This window comes from Xyrauchen texanus, chromosome 2, assembly GCF_025860055.1.
Source record: "Xyrauchen texanus isolate HMW12.3.18 chromosome 2, RBS_HiC_50CHRs, whole genome shotgun sequence".
Classification (NCBI taxonomy): Eukaryota; Metazoa; Chordata; class Actinopteri; order Cypriniformes; family Catostomidae; genus Xyrauchen; species Xyrauchen texanus.
This window is the reverse complement of record NC_068277.1, coordinates 29,313,157-29,334,765: the sequence shown is the minus strand read 5'-3', so window position 1 is coordinate 29,334,765 and position 21,609 is coordinate 29,313,157. Positions and strand designations below refer to the sequence as shown.

At 43.3% G+C, this 21,609-nt stretch overlaps 1 protein-coding gene across 1 annotated transcript in view; it reads right to left on the bottom strand.

The window, feature by feature from the left end:
• Window positions 1-21,609, bottom strand: part of fam189a1 (family with sequence similarity 189 member A1) — a 242,002-nt gene that overhangs the window by 130,088 nt on the left and 90,305 nt on the right. Inside the window, exon 2 of the mRNA XM_052138454.1 lies at window positions 5,321-5,377. The gene's annotated coding sequence lies outside the window, so the exon portion shown is untranslated. The remainder of the gene's footprint in view (window positions 1-5,320; window positions 5,378-21,609) is intronic.

Here is a 21,609-nt window from a genome sequence, read left to right as displayed (position 1 = left end):
CAGCACGCGAGCGGTGAGCTCCTCTGCTCTCACTACCCTCGACGGCGGGGCGGCAAGGGGCTACACGGCAATTCCCCAGGTGGACCAAGCGGTCGCGGTGCACTTATGCCTGCAAAATGCCTCCACCTGACGGAACCGCCCGAGGCTTCCGTCCAGGGCCTGTAGGCTGACGTCGTCTCTGACGGCTAAAGCCTACAGCGCCGCTGGGCATGCCGCCTCCGCCTTGCATGCCATGGCACTCCTGCAGGTGCACCAAGCCAAGGCACTTAGAGAACTACACAAGGGTAGTCCTGACCCGGGTCTAATGCAGGAGCTGCGCTCGGTGACCGACTTTGCCCTCCGGGCAATGAAGGTCACGGCACGGGCTCTCGGGCAGACGATGTCCACCTTGGTGGTCTAGGAGCGCCACGTCTGGCTCAGCCTGGTCGAGTCACGAGAGGCTGACAAGATACGTTTCCTTGATGCCCCCATCTCCCAGGTTGGGCTGTTTGGCGACACCATTGGAGACTTCACCCAGCAGTTCTCAACGGTGAGGAAGCAGACGGAGGCTATACAGCCCAGGCGGAGCCACAGACCCCGCATCCCGTCTGCTCATCGCCCAGCGCGTCCCCCTGCGGTGCCAGCACCAACACCAGCCCCGCCACAGCCCGCCCCTCGGTGCCGGCCCCAATGCGGAGCTACCAGCAGGACGGTGACGCCCCCCGCCTCACGGCCGACCTCTGCCTGGCAAATCCCCCGGAGGAAGTACCTTCTTTCTCAGGGACGGGACACGCTCTGGCATCTGCACCCAGACCTCTGGAACCTCCATGTCTGGCCCCTGGACAGGATGCGGAAGATCTAGCTGATCTACCTGCTGTCATAGACATAATCAACCAATCCAGAGCCCCCTCTACCTGGCAACTTTACGCCCTGAAGTGGCGATTTTACGCAAAGTGGTTTTCTTCCCGGGCTGAAGACCCACAGAGGTGCGCAGATACGTCAGTGCTTTCATTCCTGCAGGAGAGGTTGGAGGAGGGCTGTCCCCCTCCACCTTAAAGGTGTATGTAGCTGCTATTGCTGCCCACCACGACACAGTAGACGTCAAGTCTTTGGGTAAGCACAACTTAATTATCAGGTTCCTAAGAGGCTTCCGGAGGTTAAATCCCTCCCGGCTGAGCCTGTTCCCCTCCTGGGATGTCTCAGTGGTCCCCTTGGGCCTTCAGACACCCCCCTTTGAGCCGCTAGAATCAGTCGGACTCTCCTTGAAGATGGCCCTCCTGTGATCCTAAGACCGCAACCGGGCTACGTGCCCAAGGTTCCTACCACTCCCTTCTGGGACCAGGTAGTGAACCTGCAAATGCTGCCCTGGGAGGAGGCAGGCCCAGCCCCTTCGTTGCTGTGTGCAGTACGTGCTTTGCATATCTACTTGGACCACACGCAGAGCTTTAGACGTTCTGAGCAGCTCTTTGTCTGCTTTGGTGGACAGCGGAAAGGGAACGCTGTATCCAAAAAGAGGCTTTCCCACTGGGTAGTGGAAGCCATCGCTTTTTTCTGCCCCGCGTCTCCCTAAGGCAGTCCTCATGGAACCAGGGTAAAGAACCAGAAGGCTTTGACGATTTTATGGGGCATTGGGGAAGGGTACGTGCAGCCTGGCACAGCTGGTCGCTTTGGCATGTAAAATACCTGCTAGCTCCTGTGTCAGCAGTACACGTACACGGCTCACCACATGGCGTGATTTAAATTGGACCCCTAGTGTCGCTTCTTCGATACAACGTCGAAATGAGTGACAGACGGGGAACGTCTAGGTTACAGATGCAACTCAGACGTTGTGTCCTCCCGGCCATGTCTCTGAACCGAGCCACTGTTGTGGCCGAACCTCATTGTCAGCTCCTCAGAAAAATCCTGAATGAAACAGATGCATTTCCCTCCCTTTATACCCGTATGTCTGGGGGTGGGACATGCAAATTCTGTCTGCCAATTTCTCATTGGCCTCTTCTCATAAATCACAGATGCAAAAGGCTTTCAAGAGAGACCCCTAGTGTCGCTTCTTCGACAGAACGTCTCGTTCCCTCCATCAGGGAATGGAGGTTACATCCGTAACAAAGACGTTTGTAGTTGTACTGCAAAAATGAATTAAAGTACAAAAGTTAATATGCAATGCAAGTTTGTGTCTGTAGTTGTATTTATGTGAGTCATTTTACACATTTGTGACTAGTCTGCAATTGTGAATTCAGAACAAATGCTCTGAATTATTGCCTGTGATTGCAGATTGCAACATTCAATTTAAAATTTTTATTACACAGGTTTTCACATTGGTCCTGTGAGTGTAAATTTGAACTTACAAGTACAAATATTTATTGTACAATTTTTCAAATCCAAAGATGCAAGCTCTCGAGATTTGCTACCGATTTATCTTCATAGAGCTGGCCGATCCCACCAAACAAGTGGCATGAAAGATTCAGCCAGTGTGCCCAATGCCTGCTGCAATTATGCATGAGTAGAACGGCTGGCTGAACAGAGCAAAACCCAATGCATACACTTGAAATCCCATTGCAGCACTGACTGCCAGGCTGGATCTGTGTGTGAACAGACACTCACTGACTACAGAGCACTACATGACAGGCAATCAGAAGCCTCCAGCTCCTCCTGATAGCACTACCAGTGATAATGCCTTAGCATCACACAGGTGAACAAATATGCAGCTAAATTCACAGGGCAGAGGTCAAATAAGAAAATGATCCTTTGTAAGTGTACCAAACATGTGCATGTCACGTACTGGTTCAGTAATAGCATATTATGAATGGTAGAGATAAATCTTCATGATTTTGTGCCTTGGTTAGAATGAGAAGGTAATAGGGAAGGAATTAAATAAATGAGTACGTGAGAGAAGTACGTGTTGTTTTTAGACCCCAGTGCACAAACTGAACATAGAACTGGTTTGTTTATGAATCTAAAACCAGCATTAGTTAATGGCTCACACAGACACACGAAAACACATAAAATCAAACACCACATGCTTGTAAGAAATGTGCACGCGTGCAGCCATGCACTTCTAATGTTTCTTCTGTGCAGTTGGAAATAAAATACTGTGCAGAACGCAGACTAAAATATATATGTGGGGGAAAAAGCTAAAGATTTCTTGAATCAGAGCTGAATAAATAGACAGCATTTCATCTGGACTTGCATGTCATTCGCATTTTGCTTGTTTTGTTTTTTTAGTATGGAACTGAAGCTGTTAGAAATCTTGTTTGGAAATGCAGCACTGATTAATTTGTGAAAAGGACTGTATTAGTCAACAATACAGAGATTTTATGTTCATAGCAAAGCCCTCAAAGGTTGTGCATGCATTATTATGGATCTGCCTTGTGCAACATTACCACACAGAAAATCTACATGCTGCTTCTGAATGTTCATGCACCCTGAAATCGACCCTATACAGCCGATTTACTGACAAGCATTCACATAAACAAATGTGAGTGCAATTCAAAGGTTCTCCACTGAAGGTTAGTGTGATATGTCTCTAGCTTTCTTTTGAAGGAGGAAGTGAGGGCTGGGTAAAATGTCCAAAGTAAATATTGTATTGCACACACGAAGACCTTCTTTTCAGCATAATATTAAATGCGCACATGATCTGCTGTGTGCGTCTCTCTCCCTCCGGCAGTCTGGATTGCCCTTTTGCCCTCTCTACTCTCACTGCCAACAAAACAGCTGTAAGAGATGATTTCCCACAGGTGTCAATCCTTACCGTTTTGACTCTCCCGGCCTCGGTCTCTGCAAACGTTGCTCGGCCACCCCCATCACCACAGTTAGGTTTAGGGTTGGGATTTGGTTTTGGGAGTAGGGTTAATAAAATTGCATTTCTGTTGACAGTATTAAAGGAATAGTTCTCCCAAAAAATTTAATTCTCTCATCATTTACTCAACCTTATGCCATCCTGGATGTGTATGACATTCCGCAGAACACAAATTAAGATTTTTAGAAGAATATTTCAGCTCTCTAGTCCATACAATGCAAGTGAATGGGTGCCAAAATTTGTAAGCTCCAAAAATAACATAAATCAGCATAAATGTAATCCATATGACTCCAGTGGTTAAATCAATGTCTTCAGAAGCAATATTATAGGTGTGGGTGAGAAACAGGTCAATATTTAAGTAAATTTTACTATAAATTTTCCTCCCTGAACAGTCAATCTCCACTTTAAATTTCACATTCTTCTACTTGTGTTTTTGGTGATTCAAATTCTTCATGCTACTGGGCAGGGGGAAGAATTTCTAGCAAAAAACTGACTTAAGTTTTGATCTGTTTCTCACCCACATCTACCATATCACTGGAGTCATATAGATCATTTTTATGCTGCCTTTATGTGCATTTTGGAGCATCAAAAGTTTGGCACCCATTCACTTGCATTGTGACAGAGCTGAGATATTCTTATAAAAATCTTAATTTGTGTACTGCAGAAGAAAATAAATCTGTTCACATCTGGGATGGCATGAGGGTGAATAAATTATGTGAGAAATTTCATTTTTGGTGCCACATTTTGGACATTTCACCTCACCATCACTTCCAGCTTCAGCCACTGGGGGCATTGATTTAAATTTTGGTAAGCACAGACAGATTTCAGCAGCACAGCTGTGTTAAAATATGCATACTTCCCTATTATGTATTAATATGCCAAAATCAGTATGCCAATGGAGTAGGGTGTCTGAATCTTTACTCCGAAAAAAAGATTAGTTGAGAATCTGAATCCACTGGACACTTTACTTTTATAATGGCAGTGGAGCTGAGGAGGTCCCATTTAAAATGCTGAACTAAAAAAAAAAAAATAACAGCAGATAATTTAATCTCTAAGTGCTAATGTAAATATACCAAGAATTTTGCAGGTTTGCTATTACGTCATATATTCGGCTCATGGGACAGTGCACGCTTTCCAAGGTGAATGTATGTCCAGGAATGCATTTATACTATTCACCTGCATGCATACCTAATTACCACATTTTTAAGTACGCTCTGCATCAAATGCAGTGGTATATATAGTCGGAGAGTACGCAATTTTGAATGCAGCCACGGTATGATCAGTCTGCTTTTGACAAAACATGTTATTTTAAGGTTTTCATTTTTCTGAGAAAACAACACAGAAAATATCATTAATTTATGGCCTTTAGATAACGTTATTATCCATTATATATTATTTTATATATAAATTTATTTACATTTAATAAATGTAATCAATTAATTTATATTTTATTAATGTAATTTGATTTGCCTGCTCAACAGAAATAGCAGTAAATAGCAATAACAAAATTAGAGGAAGCATTGCTTTTAAGGGTAGTTTATTTCTTACCACCAAAGAAAGTGGCCTTTTCCATGACACCACTCCGATCAGCCCGGACAACAGCACCTGAAACAAAAAGAAAATTTTTCTAATGTGAGCCAGAAGAACAGAGCTGCACAAATGGGTCAGTTCAACACCAACGCTGTTGAGCAAAATGAACATCTCAGCACTACAAGAGGCAGGAGGAAGTGCACTCTCTCACAGGTGACTTTTTCCATATTTCATGTGGAGGGAGTGATATGGTCATCTCGGTGTCATAGGAAATTCTGCTGGAATTGTCAAGATCTTTACATGAACATCCCATAGCACCTGTTTTCTCTTTCTGTTCTCTATCTTTTTCTCCTTCACCCTTCATTACCTATCAGCATTTTACTCTGAGGCAGTCTCTCTCTCCTGTTCTCGCTCCTTTCCACACATACTCCTTTATCCTTTAACCCATCATGTCTTGTAGGGATCTCTCCCTCATTCACACTCATTCCCATGAGACCTCTGTGATGTGCTACAATCACAATGCTGCCTCATGAAATAAAACAGTTTGAGAGCAGGTGCAGAGCATTACAACTGGAATGAAAGATTAGTAAAGAAGCTGATGTTGTCAGCAGTTTAGCATGCAAATCAAGTTATGAATAATGTTGCAGAAGCAATTTAAATGCTTAGCACATACATAGTGTTTTATATGTTAAAGAAGGTGAAAGCTGACTACTGTGCATGCTGACCTGTTCTAAAACAATGAAATGTGTTTGATGGCAAAAGGGAGAGAGATCAGTGAGATTGAGAAATCAACTGATCTGAAGATTATAGGATTACTTTGTTTATTGTGTGCTATCACACACAGCTTTGGGATTAGCAATCACAAAAATAGAAGAAAAGTGCAGAAGGGCATTAAACTCTCATAAATATTTAATGCATAGATATCTATTTTTTTTTTTTGGTAAGACTAAAACGTGATTCTAATGAGCTATAATGTGATTTGGTCTGCTGATTGATTTTGGTCTCTACTGGGTCTCTCCAGATTAACAATCATTGTATTAACAAATAACAAATACTCAAGGTATAATAAAGCTAACAGACATACAGTACATAAAACACTCAATTACTGCAGCCATGATCAACACAAACATCTTTTTTTATTAAATTTTATTAACTTTTGATTGCCAGTAATAATGCAACGTAAATTTAGCACAGTTTTAGCACAGGTTTGGAGAAGAAAGTGCGATCTATAATCTATAACTTATATACAAAGGAACCATGTTTGCATTGTAAAGAATGACAATTAATTTAAATAGGCGTGCCACAGCACTGAACCAACGCATATAGCAGCTGGACAGCATAGTTGAACTGCTGGTGGTTAGTAAATTGCACTGAAATACTGTGTTCTAATGTGGTGCAACTGTTTAGTGAATTCATCCCAATGTATGCCAGATAGTGTGGGTTGGCAGGAGACGGTTTGTAAGGTAGCGCTGTCTGTAATTTATATTCGAATCAGTCAAGCCTCTGGGAGCCAAGGCAAATTTAATTTAAATGATAATTTGATGTCATTATTAAGACCTTTCTGCAACTCATATAAATTTTAGTCATAAGTATGATGTGAGATTATGTTTTATGAGAGAGAAAAAGTGTGCGTGTGCATGTGTGAGACAGATGCTTCAGAGAGATACTTCACTCTTTATTTGCTCTCTTGAATTATTGATCCTCTTTTTAGCACCATTAGAGAGGGAGAAAGAAAGGGAGAAAATGAAACCAATAGTGAGGATAAAATATGTTGAGAATGAGTCAGTTAAATGTAAGGTTCAAAGGGAGCCTGACTGATGGCTATTTGTATGTTAGGGAGGAGAGGAAAAGCATATGAGATAGTTTAAAGCTAAATTTGAGTTTTGTGGATTTAGACCATGTCTGATAGCTTTGAACTCATCTGTATATGCTAGTGCACCCCTAAAAATCAGAGTTGGAGTCTTGAACTTGTGGCCTATAAAGGCAGTCTTGGTCTAGGTCTAGGTCTAGGTTTGGTCTGGATCTGGGACTTGGCTTATGGTCATAGTCAAGACCACAGAGTATTACCAGTGCACTAAATGTGATAGTTATTTCAACCACTAGTTGGCGTGGCATCTTCACCATTACTGAGAATTTGCAAGTACTTCTGCCTCTGTGTCATAATGTCTTGCTCATCATATGGATGTAACTGCGTTTCATTCAACTCGGAAAGTGATTTTCCAACTTCCTACTGGGAAAAGTGCAATGGAACGCCACTTGAAGTAGTAATTCCAATTTTGAAAGTCATGCATAATTTTAAACTCCAATTTTGCCGAGATGCAGGTGTGTGATGTCACACAATCATGTCAGCACCCAGGAAGATATACACAATAAGTGATAAACATTTACTTTTATCAAATAATATCGATAAATAAGTCAAAGTTCCTACATTACATTTAAGACTGTTAAACAAATGCCAGCAGAGTAGCAGGGGTTCAAAACATGCTAAATTATACTCTCTCTTGATAATCGTCCACCTGTAGCACAAATGCAAGCGTTGCAAATTGTTTCTGAATTAGGTTTATCTCTGGTGACAGTCAAACACCTGCTAAGCTAAAGGGAGCATTGCAGATATGTTTACTTAAATTTCATCTTCCGAGCATCTGGCAATGATGGTTTGAGATTAGAGATATCAAGTCGGAATATCCCACATCCGATTTGAAAGGAACGCAGCATACGTGTAAGAACTATGGTTCCCCTTCTGTCGCTCTCTCCACGTTGTGTCAGAGAAGCGACACTAGGGGTCTCTCTTGAGCGCCGATATTCACCTCTGGACTATGAAAAAAGGCCAATGAGAGTTGGCAACCAGTATTTGCATGTCCCGCCCCCGGACATACGGGTATTTAAGCGGCGCAAATACGGGAGTTCATTCAGAAAATTTCTTCGGAGCCGATGGTCGTGCATGAACTCTGCTGCGAGTTACACACCAAGTTCCTGGTTAATCCTCTGACGCTCTACATGCTGTTGGATCTGACGGCGCATAACAGCGGCTTTCTCCTTCGTGACGGCTGTGCATTCTTGCCCTGGGCTCGACAGCGCAGACAACTCGAAAGAGTTATTCTAAAAGAGTAATTTCGCTCTAAAGAGCAAAACACAGCGGCGTTGAACGTCCTTCTCAGGACGCGTCTTTTTAAAGACGATATTTCCGCCCCTGTGTAGTTTCTGGATGTGGTTGATGTCTCCCCACCTCTGACGGTCATAAAAACTGCCTCGCATTCCTGGGTTGCGATCACATGCAGGCAGCGTTTTTATGAATAGTCTATGTTTTCAGTGCGAGAACATAGCCATGACAGCATTGCGGTCGTAGGCTTTCTCTTGTAGTGAGAGAAAGCCGCTTCAGCCGCCCCCGCGCCTCGCCTCCTTCCCACGGGATTGACCGTCCGGTCCCTCGAGCTCCCCAGTGTGATAGCGGACGCGCTGTCAAGACAAAGCTTGCCTGGTGGGGAGTGGAGGCTCCACCCCCAGTCGGTCCAGCTGATTTGGGACCGGTTCGGCAAGGCTCAGGTAGACCTGTTTGCCTCCCAAGAAACCTCCCACTGGCCGCTCTGGTATGCCCGGACAGTGGCTCCCCTCAGGGCAGATGCGCTGGCACACAGCTGGCCCGCGGGGCTGCGCAAGTACGCATTTCCCCCAGTGAGCCTTCTTGCACAGGTGCTATGCAAGGTCAGGGAGGACGAGGAGCAAGTCATTCTGGTAGCCCCTTATTGGCCTACCCGGACTTGGTTTTCGGACCTCACGCTCCTAACGACAGCCCTTCCCTGGCGAATTCCCCTGAGGAAGGACCTTCTTTCTCAGGGACGGGGCACGCTCTGGCACCCGCACCCAGACCTCTGGAACCTCCACGTCTGGCCCCTGGACGGGATGCGGAAGATCTAGCCGGTCTACCATCTACCGTCGTAGATACAATCAGCCAAGCCAGAGCCCCCTCTACCAGGCATCTTTACGCCCTAAAGTGGCGTCTGTTCGTGGACTGGTGTTCTTCCCGAGCCGAAGACCCGCAGAAGTGCGTAGTTAGGTCAGTGCTCGTGTTTCTTCAGGAGAGACTGGAGAGGAGGCTGTCCCCCTCCACCCTCAAGGTGTATGTCGCCGCTATCGCCGCCCACCATGACACGGTAGACGGAAAGTATCTTGGTAAGCACGACTTAATCGTCAGGTTCCTAAAAGGTGCCCGGAGGATAGCTCCCTCCCGGCCTAATCTATTCCCCTCCTGGGATCTCTCGGTCATCCTTACGGGACTCCAGAGACCCCCCTTCGAGCCGCTTGACTCAGTTGGACTCCGGGCCCTCTCTCTCAAGACCGCCCTGCTGATCGCTCTCGCTTCCATCAAGAGGGTCGGGGACCTGCATGCGTTCTCTGTTAGCGACGCTTGCCTGGAGTTCGGTCCGGCAGACACTTTCATGATCCTAAGACCGCGACCGGGCTATGTGCCCAAGGTTCCTACCACACCCTTCAGGGATCAGGTAGTGAACCTGCAAGCGCTGCCCCGGGAGGAGGCAGATCCAGCCCTTTCACTGCTGTGTCCAGTACGTGCCTTACGTATCTACCTGGTATCTAGCTCTTCATCTGCTTTGGGGGACAGCAGAAAGGGAATGCTGTCTCCAAGCAGAGACTCGCCCACTGGGTTGTCGACGCCATTTCCCTGGCTTATCACACCCAGGCCATGCCCCCCCTTTGCGGGTCCGATCCCACTCCACCAGGGGTGTTGCGTCCTCATGGGCACTGGCTAGGGGCACTGCCCTAGCAGACATTTGTAGAGCAGCGGGCTGGGCAACACCTAACACTTTCGCGAGATTCTACAATCTCCGAGTTGGGTCAGTATCGTCCCGTGTTCTCTCAGGTACCGAGCCCGTAGAACTCGGTGGCACGCTCACGATCTGACCGGGTGAATCGCTTGCACCTAGGCCCTTCCCCTAACCAGGGGAAACAGTGCGCCTTCATTCCCAGGAGATCTCAGGTTTGGGACACTGGTTGATTCCTCCCTAGCCCTCGTGGGTCGCAGTTCAGCGGAGGAACTCGCCGACCCAAGCCACTCGCGGTACCGCAAGCTACCCTGCACTGGTGTAGGTGCTCCACAGGTAAGGCCTCCTTCGGACTCCCCTGTGTGTAACGCCACGGTTCTGTCCCTCTGGCGAGCGGACTCCCGTGCTTCCCTTAGGCAGTCACGGCTGCCTCGGTTGCCGTGCTGTATGTTCCCCCCTCTATAGGCTGGATCCACCACCGCACTGACTTTTCCACATAGGCCCTAAGTCAGGCCTCTGATGGTTTTGCCACTTAAACCGTGGCCTCCGCAGGGTCTTCTCCACCCTGAATAAGGGCTAAGACCCCCTTCCCTCAATGCGTGTAAGGGCCCCAGCCTAAGTTGCTCTATGCAAGAAAAATAGAGAGAAAAGTGGCCCGGCCAGGCTTGGCCCGTTCCCAGGTTGGCAGCCAGCACCTTGTTCCCCCTTCCGGGGTAACGATAAGGAATTCTGATGGCTTAAATGGGGCATTGGGGAAGGGTACGTGCAGCCTGATACAGTTGGTCGTCCTGCACGTAAGAATACCTGCTCGCTCCTGTATCAGCAGTTCACGTACCCGGCTCAGTGCGTGGCGCTTTTATAAGTGGACCCCTAGTGTCGCTTCTCTGACACAACGTGGAGAGAGCGACAGAAGGGGAACGTCTAGGTTACGTATGTAACCTCCGTTCCCCGATGGAGGGAACGAGACGTTGTGTCTCCCCTGCCACGTCGCTGAGCCGAGCCACTGTTGTGGCCGGACAATTTCCGGCTCCTCAGAAAAATCTTGAATGAACTGCCGTATTTGCGCCACTTAAATACCCATATGTCCGGGGGCGGAACATGCAAATACTGGTTGCCAACTCTCATTGGCCTTTTTTCATAGTCCAGAGGTGAATATCGGTGCTCAAGAGAGACCCCTAGTGTCGCTTCTCTGACACAACATCTTGTTCCCTCCATCGGGGAACGGAGGTTACATACGTAACCTAGACGTCTAACAACACAAAGCAATCATGTGGTTATGGGGACGTGGTCATGCGCTAGGAGATAATAATTCGGGAGATGAGAGCGGTAAGGATTTTTACCTGGAGGGAATTATTTCTAACAACTGTTTCCTATTTTGCAGTGAGAGCTCGAGGGGTATAAGAGGAGCCAGACGCCACAGAAGAGGAGGCACGAAGAGAGCAGTGTGGAAACATGTTACAAATGATTAGTGATTTATGGTTATAACTGCCATGTAGAGGTCATGGTTTTACTTGCAGTAGCCGCAGGACCAATAAGCATGTTACACTGCTGGAGTTGTACTGTAAGTGGGAGTGGTTGGTATTCTTATGAGTTGTTGGTGGGAGCAGGGCTGCAAGATTATGACTAAAATTTTAAATTAATCATATTTCCCTTGATGTAATCACTATTAATAATATTAATTAATATAAATGTATTACATGATGTATTATGTAGCTAATCATCCGAAACAAACTAAAAACTGTGTTTCTGAATAAGTTCATTGCAGTTATATAAATCAGTAAATCAAGACATTGACTAAACTGTCAACATCACATTGTTCCTCTTAGAAGCAAGACTAACAACTTTGATAATTTTTTTTATTATATTACATACAGAAAGCGAGCAAAGAACACTCACTTTATAATCACTGATACCCCGATGAACACTTTTTATTGATTCTAACGAATGATAGAATATATATATATATATATATATATATATATATATATATATATATATATATATATATATTAGGCACACCCTTGCATATTTAGATGTAGACTTGATGTTTTTAGAATCCTAGCCTACAGTCTCTCCTCCATTACAAAGTTTCAATCTTTCTCCCATAATCTCTTGAGAGAAGTTGAATCTCTGTCCCCCAGATTCTGAATTAGCAGGGAGTAATACACTGATGCCTTATGACCTTTTCCAAAAGCAGTAATCACCACTCACAGAGTATCTGCCGATTTAGAGGGGTGTCTGCTACTCCCAAAAATAGTACAGAGCAGGTGGCACAGTTTTAAATACCTAAAGAATTGACACCTGAGAATCCCAAAATGTTGAACCATATTTTCAAAGGATATCAACAATCCACTCTCTTATAGGTCATATAAGAGCATATTAACAAACCTTTTATTTATTATATGTCAAAATGTCAAAGGTTAATATGAGTGGATTGGTGACCAAGGAGGGCACAAGGGGCAAACAGACAGTCCAAGGGGGGCACAAGGGGCAAATAGACAGTCCAAGGGGGGCACAAAGGGCAAACAGGCAGTTCAAGGGGGGCACAAATGGCAGACAGGCAGTCCAAGGGGGCCACAAGACGGGGACTGGGTCAGGAGGCCTGGGAGGCGGCCACAGGACAGGGACTGAGTCAGGGGGCCTGGGAGGTGGCCACAGGGCCACAGCCATGGAGAACTCCGAGGGTGGAGCTGTGGAAGGCAGAGCCATGGAAGATTCAGGTGGCAGAGCCACAGAGGACGGAGCCGTGGAAGACTCAGGTGGCAGAGCCATGGAAGGCTCAGGAGGCAGAGCCGTAGAAGGTTCCGAAGACAGGGCCATGGTAGGTGGAGTCATGGAGAACTCAGGGGGGGGCAGAGCCATAGAAGGCAGAGTCATGGAAGGCTCAGGAGGCAGAGCCATAGAAGGCTCAGGAGGCGGAGCCGTGGGAGGCGGCGCCGAGGAAGGTTCTGAAGGTGAAGCCGTGGAAGGCTCTGGAGGCGGAGCTATGGAGAACTCTGGGGGCAGAGCCGTGGAAGTCAGAGTCATGGAAGGCTCAGGAGACTGAGCCGTGGGAGGCTCAGGAGGCGGAGCCGTAGAAGGTTCTGGAGACAGAGCCGTGGAAGGCGGAGCCATGGAAGGCTCAGGAGGCAGAGCCCCAGGAGGCTCAAGAGGCGTAGCCCCGGGAGGCTCGAGAGTGACCTCAGTGGTCGCGAGTACTAGCGGAGACTGGGGAGAAGGTGCCCTCTTCTCTTTCTCCTTCGGCCAGCAGGAGGCGTGGTCATGGGGACTGTCATCATATAGTTGGCGCTTTAATGTATGCCTTTTGCAAAATCCTGAACTCCAACAAATGCTAAACGCTGAAATCAGTGCCTATATGGAGACCAACTGGTCCTCAGTATCCTCTGTGGGCATGGTATGGAAGGCACTTAAGCCGGTTCTTAGGGACCGGATCATTCACCAAAAAATCCAAAGCACAAAAACATGTGGAATTGGACGGGAATATTAAAAGTGCAGAGGCAGAGCTGAAGTGCCGAATGTCATCTAATGGCCTCAGGGAATTGACCCCATTGAAATACAGATATAATAAAAAATGTTTGTGGAAGGTGGAGTTTTGGCTATTCAGGGCAAGACAGTCATACTTTGAGTTGGGGGACAAGGCAGGGAATCTTCTGGCTAGATATATAAAACAGAGTATTTTTCTACCATTCCCTCTGAAATTTGAAATCTGCTGGTGGTGAAATATTTACCTTTGCCATTGATATTATATTATGATCTTGATCTCAATATTTCCACATCTTCATCTACTAATGAAGATATTAGAAACTTTGTGGAACCATTAGAACTTCCTAAACCGACAACTGGGCGCTGGGGTCAGACGGCTTAGCCGCTGAATTTTAAAAAAATCTTTTGTTACAGATCTGGCTCCACTTTTTCAAGATATGGAATCAATAAAGAATGGAAAGCTTCTGCAAACCATGACACAAGCCCATATCAGTCTGATTCTTAAAAAGGGCAAAGATCCAAGCAAGTGTAAGTGTTACCGTCCAATTTCCCTGATCCAGCTAGATGTTAAAATACTGTCAAAAATTTTGCCTAACCGATTAATAAACTTATGGCATCTCTTATACATATAGACCAGGTGGGTTTATTCGGGGCCGTAGCTTTTCTGATAACATTAGGCGTTTCATCAATAGCATGTGGTCAGTGGCGAATGATCTGAGTCCAGTCGCTGCCATCTCACTTAATGCTGAAAAGGCTTTGATATGGTAGAATAGGATAATCTTTTTAAGCTTTTGGAAATGTACGGGTTCGGGAATACTGTTATTGGATGGATTAAGTTTAGGGCTGGGATAAACGATTATTTTTTAAACGATTAATCTAGCGATTATTTTTTCGATGCATCGATTAATCTAACGATTAATTTTTCCAGTTCGATTCGATTTCGATTATCTCCCCATTAATTGACTAATATCAATTTATACATGTTGATTTACATATCTGAATGAAAAAAAACATGAATTCCTTAACATTGCAATATATGTTTATTGCTCTTAAAATTCCAAAATAAAAGACTATACAAGTGCAAAATAATGCATTCTTAGTCAGAGGTAGCATTCAATAAAACCTTGAAAACACATAGGCCTAGCTTCCTGAAAAAAAGTGCATCTTGTAATTCTTCTTTCAGATTAAAAAAATAACAACAACTTGATGTCTAGCATTCAATAAAAAAAATTAAAAGGTCACCTAAAATACTTGTTTAGAGCAATTGAAAGAATACAGTAACCAATGTAAACTTGAGGGCTTTAAGCTAATACAGAGAGTGCTTTTCCAACAAAAAATAAATATAGCGACAGTGGGAGCCAGCAGCCTGTCATGGCGTCCTTCCTGAACCAACAGAATTGAACATTTATGTTGAAAACACATAGTCCTAGCTTACTGAAAAAAGTGCATCTTTTAATTCTTCATTCACATAAAAATAACAACAACATATAGTAATACACTCTGCCACTCACCTTTTTCTTAAACTCAAAATTCAAAAATAAAATTCAAGTAAAAGTGTAGAAGAGCAAAATAATGCATTCTGATGTCTAGCATTCAATAAAAAAATAAAAAGGCTACCCAGCCACCCTTTCTTAGAGCTATTGAAAGAATACAGTAACTATTGTAAACTTGGGGGCTTTAAGCTAATACAGAAAGTGCTTTTCCAACAAAAAATAAATAATGAAAATAAACATTCAGAATTCAACATTTATGTTGAACATAGGCCTAGCTTACTGAAAAAAAAGCATCTTCATTCACATGCAAATAACAACTTACACTCTGACACTTTCCTTTCACCTTAAGAATACTGTGCGTGCGTGCGTGCGTGCCGGGTGGCGCCTCTTCAGGTGCTGGTGCATTGCCGTGGTGCTAGAATGGAAGGGCATCTCCATTTTGCAAAGACGACATATCACGGAATTGTTTCCTTTTAAATTAAAGAATTCCCATACTTTAGAGCAACGAGTGCGTGCCTCCTTGCACTTCTGATAGTCTGAGGAGCCACTAGGGTTGCTACTACGCTCTGGCGCCGCCATCTTTGTTTTGGGTCTGACGAATCCACGCGCATATTTCGCGTTGACGTCGTCGATGACGTCGACGCGTTGTCCCAGCCCTAATTAAGTTACTTTATAGACACCCAGTAGTGGCAGTACAAAAAAACTGATTAAATTCAGATTATTTTACTCTGGATAGGGGCACCCGGCAGGATTTTCCAGGGGTGATGGCGGGAGGTGTGGCGCATAAGCTTTTGCGCCACACCACAATAAATAATATTTTATTATTCATCTCAAACTCTCCTAGATCTATGCCTTTCCTCCACAGAATTATTCATTTCTTTTCTAAGTTCTCAGGATACAGATGTAATTGGTCTAAATCCAAAGTTTTGGCTCTGACAGCATACCGCCCGGTAATGGCTTTTCAGCCAGGCGCCTTCCAATGGCCCAAGCAGGGCATTAAGTATTTGGGTATTTTATTCACAGCAAATTTGTGTGATTTAGAGTTCATTTTGACCCTTTAAAATAAAGGTTTTCGAGCGATGTGGGCAGATGGGCTTCATTACATTTATCTATGATTGGGAAGGTTAATGTTTTTTAAATGAATTGTATTCCAAAATTCTACTAACTGCTACAATCTCTCCCTGTAGATGTCCCCCTCTCTTATTTCAAGCAATTTGATAGCATGGTAAAGACCTTCATTTGGAATGGAAAACTTCCCAGATTACACTTCAGTAAGTTACATAGGCTGATTGACAAAGGTGAGCTAGGCCTACCCAAGATTTTGTTTTATTATTATGCATTCGGTCAGACATATGGCTCATTGGTCACTTCCACCTGACAGAGCCCCTCCCAGGATTTGTATTGAATGGGAAGTTCTTGCCCCTATTTTGCAATTGCAAAACTTTTCTATCAAACTATCCGGAGAAGTTATGTTACACCCTGTTATCTCGCATTTGCACTCTGTAACTTGTCAACCAACATAAATGATAATTTAATTAAACTCAAAAAAACCAAACATCAATACACACACACATGACGGACATGCCCGTAATTCTCTCTCTCTCAAACCATCGTCACCGGTCGCCCCCCTCCGCTCCACAATGTTATTTCGAGCATATGGCTGAACCCCAAATGATTTATTAATAAGTCCCTTTTCTGCTGGATAGAGTGTATTGTGAGGGAGGTTAATCTACAAAATAAAGTTCTTTTAAATAAATAGGCAGTACCAGCACAAAAAATTATGCAGATTCTTTAAACAGTCAAGCAAATGTTCAATGAGCAACATGAGTGCAAGCAAATTAGATACTCACTCCAATGACTTTGCAAGAAATACTCCACAAAACAAACTCCAGCCAATAGGTGGAACACTCACAGAGTGTGTAGATTCATCCATAAAACTGTCCTGAAGTAGGGTTACTCCAAATAGCCAAATAAATTCCAGCTGCTAGGCGGAACCAGTGCAAATTTGACTTTATGAAGGATATTGCTTGCTATGGGCATGTGAATGCTTTACGGCCATCCTTAGCATCTATTCTCAATTTGGCCGGGAATATCAGTGCAAAGCGAACTTCCGTTGATGTAAAAGTTTCTTGCATTCCTTGAATCGATCACATTTCTCTCTTGTCGAGTTTACAAATACTGGGAACAAGAAAATGCTGTGGTTCTTCCAAGACAGCCTTCCTTTACACCTTGCCTCGCATAACACAAGATCTTTATCGGATGATCTCAGAAATTTGGCCAGAATAAATTGGGGCCTGTCTCCCTCCATGGATCTCCAAGCAGGAACCCTGTGAGCTCGCTCAATTTCCAGTTTATGGACTGATATGTCAATCAGATTCGGAAAGAGCCCATCCAGGAATTTCACTGTATTCTGTCCCCCTACTCCCTCAAGGACTCCAACTAAATGGATGTTAATCCACCAGCTCCCAGACGTGCTCCAAATGCCGATATGTTCAGCATCTCCAGCCACATTTCACGCACCTCCCCGACCAAATCGACTCCCAGGCCCGCGGCCTGCTCGGGTGTGTCAGCTTGAACACGTAAGTGTCTTTTAATGTCTCCAGAACCCAAGGATTTTGAATTATTTGACATATTGTCCTCCTAGAACAGTTATGAAACGGAGTGTATCAAATCTCAACAGTTTATGTCATAAAAAGTATTAAAACTAGCGAAGTATGCAGAGCTCGCCATTCACATGTTCGATCTTCGCATGGTGTCATGTGACTAGCCCATTTTGAACCATGTCTAAAGGACTAAGATAAGTATATACTATACATTAAGATCCTATTAAATAAAATGAAATTTTATTATTTCTTTAACAATCTATTAACATTCCTTTAGGATTTTTTCTTCTTTTAAAAAAATTACCCCTGTAATAAAGAGCCATATATGACACTTTTTTTTTATCTTAATTTTATTTTCGGTAGAAGAATAAACTGCTTTGTGACACCTGTGGCATTTGGGTTATGAAGGCATCTTGTAAAACTGGACTGTTTTCTCTATAAACTGCCTGGTTCATGAACCGATACGTCTTGGTCTGGGTCTTGGTCTGGATCTTGAAGGGTCTTGTCTTGGTCTTGGTCTGGAGGGTCTAGTCTTGGTCTGGGTATTGGATGTCTGACCTTGACTAGACCTCTGCTAAAAATAAAACAATTAACTTCTCTACCCCAAATGCCAACCACTTCTTTCAAGCACTATCACATAGAAAATTATGTTCATGGCTGTGACATAAACAGAAGGTTATTGGCTATTCAAAAAGGGACAGGCCTTTTGATATGTTCTTAAGCAACTTCCTGTTTCAATAGGAAATATATCAACACAGGAGAGGAAATATATCAACACAGGAGAGAAAACTGTGCAAAGGGGTTTGTACAAAATCCTATCCTGCTTGGGCTCTAAATGATTCCAATGCTGTAAGATATTTGAGGGTATTCTATTTGGTGCCTGATTAAAAATAATACATTATCACATTTTTGATGCATCACATTTTGATGGATGAGTCAAATTTATTGTATGTTGACATGATGGCTGGGTATTGATACAGGTTTCATTAGATTCCAATTCACAAGCTCTCAATTCAAATTATTTAGGTATATTTCAGGTGTAATGTTAATTTTTGACTTAAGTCATAGAATATCTGCCACCATCTATCCCAGATTTTCCTACATCTCTGTAGAGCACATACTGTGCCCTGGATGGGAAGTCTTGCTGGTGATTTCCTGACTGTGCGGTCCAGTCTGTGGAGAAATATTTTTCTGGAAAGAGCCAATGATAGCAAGTAATAATCAAAGAAGGATTTCACCCTTGGCTGCGCTCTCAACAGGATTAAAACGTACCACTCACTGACATTAGCCACTAAAGCCTTTTAGCTCAGTCAGCAGTGCGAAGACAGGAAAGAGAGCCCTTCAGTCAATTACCAGGGTACAGATGCTCAGTGTATTATATATACACAAATGTTACAACCCATATAAAAAAACAAACAAATTTATTGCAGTCTGAGGACCAGATTCTGTTAGTCCAGTTTTGTATTATTAAAAAATCTGAGGTAACACAAATTGTCATACAGTTCTGGATCAAACAAAGTGAGGTTTGGGAAACTGCACATGGCTTTAAATATCTGACTAAACTTTCAGTGTGTCTTGTGGTGAGCATTGCATGTTTGTGATCTGCACACAATCTTTAATCACAGTGAACTGTTTGCAGAGTGCTGATATTTTGCTGCCCGCTCACCCTACAGAGAAAGACAGGCTGCGAGAGTGAGATACACAACATTTAGACAAATAAACAATATGATGTAAGAATCAGTAGTTGAGGACCATCTGAAAAATATTGATAATTTACAGTGTGTTTGTGTATCATTGTGTGAAAAACTTTTGAGTGAAAAAACTAAAAAAATGCAGGTGTAGAAAATACACACAAAAAAATTCTGGGTTTCTTTAGTTCTTGTTACTTAATAGATGTGGTCTTTGATTAGTTTAATGTTTATCATTTAGGCTAATTGCTTGTTTACCACACAGCAAACACAATATTTAGCAGTTACCAATGCCACTGTAGAAATTCACTCTTTACAGTCAGCAATGACATTAAATAGCTATTTAATCCATGACCGAATGTATCCAATAACAGTATTTACTGAATTTAGCGAGTATTCAGCTGGTCATGTGATCCTAACATGGCTGCCCCCCATGAGGGTAAAATAAAACAGCTTTATCAAGGCTCGCATCAGTTCAGGCAGGTCACATTGGTAATACTTGAAATCAGCTGATGCTCAGATGATCATGATGTCTGATATAATTCTGATGCTTATCAGAGCAGTTCTGTTTAAGTGGTCCATTTATTAATGGCCTTGTCTTCCTTTTTATTGCATGGATGCAAGCTGCACTTCACACCCTCCTTCTTCCCCAGCTTCACCTCTTCAATGCAGATTTGCCTTTAGTTTTCTCTACATCTGTCTAGTTGTTCTGTGCTCTTCGACTAGCAATTCTATCTTCAATGTGTTATTGCGCCATGTTCTTGATTTACCAACTTGTTATATTTGAAGCCCTTTAAGTGTCCTTTTAATGTCAGAAATGTTAATTGTACAATGTTGTATCTTAATTCTGCTGGATTTGTTGTGTTACCCCTGCTCTGTCTGATGGGTGTGGAGTTTGCCTAGAACAAAAACATACTGTTAATAACATCAACAGATGCTTCAGTTGTATATGAGTGAAATAAAAGTGTTCATACAGTATTTATGTCACATTATTTATTTGACGGAATTTCTCCTGATTGAGACACGGTTAATGATGTGACTGGAGTATTTATCTCATATGATTGGTCAATATGTGTATGCTTATGCTTTAGCATAACTATTCATATTTAAATGAGTAAAGCTTTTCTAAAGAGAAGAGCATCTTTAAAGGGATAATTCACCTAAAAATTTAAATCTCATAATTTACTCACCCTGATGTCTTTTCCCAATTTATATGACTTTTGTGTTTGGGGAACACAAAAGAAGAATTTTTTAAGAATGTTGAAGCTGCTCTTGTTTTAGTGACTTGAAAGTACGGGGACCAAGGCTGTCAGTCACTAACATTCTGCCTAAAATCTCCTTTTGTTTTCCATGGAAAAAAGAAAGTCATACAGGTGAATAACAACAGGGTGAATAAATTACGAGAGAAATGTCCTTTTTGAGCGAACCATTCCTTTAAAGACCCTATATTATGCTAATTTACAGGTTCATAATTTTATTTTGGGGGTCTATTAGAATAGGTTTACATGCTTTAATGTTAAAAAACACATTATTTTTCTAATACTGTACATTGCTGCAGTAACTCTTTTCACCCTCTGTCTGAAACGCTCTGATTTTGTGTCTTCAAAGCCCCCCTTTCCGAAAAGCCCAGTCTGTTGTAATTGGTCAACCGCCTAGAGAGTGTGTTGGAAATGTAACGGCCCATACCATAGCTGAGTTTCAGGCTTCATGAATGGCTGTAAACACTATTGTATCTATGCCGTACCAGTTCGAACCCGAGTCTGATAATGAAAGTTTGGAAGAACAAGCTGTTTGACACAAACCACCTTCGTAAGCACGACTTGAGCAGGATGTTTTACAGTGGTAAGTTTTAATTTAGTAGCTTTCTTACAAGTACACTGTTGATTATTGTGAACCTAACAAAGCTTCAAGTTAAAGACATGTAATGTATCTAAGTTAGTCATCTTTTGCTGGAATGGGTGTAGCCAAACTTTTTTTTACCAGAGCTATGAAAGGAGAAAAGAGGCTTTCTCCCCATTGGACATTACATGGGGGTATTAGAGAGTAGAAAGTTAGCATTGGACTACCATGGATAGCTAATTCTATAGCTTGTAATAATTATAGAATTAGATAAGACTCTTCGGATCGACCATTTTGTTACACAGTTTTAGGTAAAAGCCAGCACACAGCTAATAGTAAACTCTTACCAAAACAATAACATTACATAGCAGGTAAGCCGAGCACTACCGTGGATTGCAGATGTAATATTACTACCATTTGTAA